Below are 1,964 nucleotides of genomic sequence, written 5' to 3'. Positions count from 1 at the left end.
GGAGAGGTTAGTTCTAGTTTAACAAGGCAATTATTTCAACTCCCTGCTAAAATACCACTGTAATGAAAATACAGAAATAGAAAAAGAACATACACACAAAGGGGGAAATGGGGGAAGGAAAAGAGAGGAATTTATAAGTGCTGAGAAAATTTTGAAAGCAGATAAGTAACCGACTTAGGAGACAGGAGAAACCTGAGCGTGAGCAGTAGAAAAAGGCAAGGAGAATATTAACTGAAAATGTATAACTCTGGGAAAGCTTTAAAGACAAAGTGCAATTAGAAGATGGCCAATCAGAAGTCTCCATCAGAACCCTGGGTACTTCTCTCCATCCCTGGCAGCCAGGCAAGAAGCCTAATGATTTCATGGAGGTTAAAACAGGTGAAAACTTCTGGACACGATCTGCAATTGAGAGCAAAGGGGGTGGTACTGAAATTCAGCAACTAAATAAAAGGATCTATGATATGCACAAAAGATCCCAGAATCCTTCTACATAGCTCTTGGTACAATGGCAAGCAGGCATCCACTTGCATACTAAGGAAGAAATGTTATTGGGGGTGGGGGGGGAGAGGATCTCCCCAAAGAAAAAGCGTGCATATTTAAAATATTTTAAGTGGAGACCCAAACCAAATAAGCAAAACAAAACAAAAAACCTTGCCCACCAATTCACCTTACAATAATGCCACCAATAATATCCATCTCTCCCAATGCATACTTCCAATTAACGTTTTTATTCTACATTATTAACTTCAAATGGCAAGTCACTGGTTTCTGCATTTGAGGAAATACCCCATAAAACACTAATAAAAGGAAGGTGGACAGAACTCTGAAGGCTTAGGAAGAGGCAAGGAGCAGGAAAAACTTTTTAATTTATAATAAATATCCACAAATAAGAGAAGAAAGAAGAGAAGAAACATCCATAAAGTAAGAAGGATCTAAAACACTTCAGAGGGCGGGCAAATGCCGCGAAGAGGCAGGCCTGGCGTGCCCCTCCTCCCGAGGCCAGGCTGGAAGTAAAGCCCAGTTGGAGAACATTCTCCTGGAATTACCGGCTGAGGTCCGGCTGCGGAGGAGCCATATCCAGGAGGGACAGAGAGCACCTGGGGACCGGTAGGAAGGGCGAGGTCACAAGAGGAGCTGACCCGGCTCCCGGGGGTGGCAGGCTGGCGGGGGCCGAGACAGGAGGGAGCGCTGGGCTACAGGAGGGTCTGTCCCTCAGAGGACAGAGGCCCAGAGCCCTGGATGGGCTGCACAGCCCGGAGCACCAGAGCCGAGACCCACAGGCCACATAACATCCGGGTTACCCTAGATGATCTGAGTGGACCTAATTCGGTTACTTGAAAGGCCTTAAGAGCAGAGCTGAGGCTTCCCTCACAAAGAAGCAATCTCCTGTGCAGTCCCTGATGTGGAGGTGATCCCGTCTGCTAATGCACTGAGATGACTAAGAGAGAATAATAGAAGGCAGCCTGGAAAAATGTTCAAAGGAAACCTCCAAAAGTCAAGAATCAGTAAGAAATAACATAATTTTAATAGGAAAGCTGGCACAATACATGATTCCACAATGAACATTATTTATATGGTCATGGCATTGCTTACAGCATATTGATTTATCATAAAAATGTGAGTTGGGTTGTTGGAAAATAGGAAGACAGAAAGTGAATTAGGGAAAGGTATAAAAGGTAAATCTTTGTGGTTCACATAGAAAGCCAATATAAATTATCCAAATTTGGGCAATCATGAAATATCATACAGATATTCTATAAGTAAATATTAGTTCTAGAACCACCTTCAAAGAGCATAAATAGCCCTAGCTGGTTTGGCTCAGTGCATAGAGCATCGACCTGCGGACTGAATGGTCCCAGGTTCGATTCTGCAATCCCCAGTAGTGGGCATGCAGGAGGCAGCCAATCAATGATTCTCTCTCATCATTGATGTTTCTATCTCTCTCTTTCCTTCTCCCTTCCTCT

The sequence above is a fragment of the Eptesicus fuscus genome, chromosome 10 (assembly GCF_027574615.1).
Source record: "Eptesicus fuscus isolate TK198812 chromosome 10, DD_ASM_mEF_20220401, whole genome shotgun sequence".
Lineage (NCBI taxonomy): Eukaryota > Metazoa > Chordata > Mammalia > Chiroptera > Vespertilionidae > Eptesicus > Eptesicus fuscus.
This window is presented reverse-complemented; position numbering follows the sequence as displayed.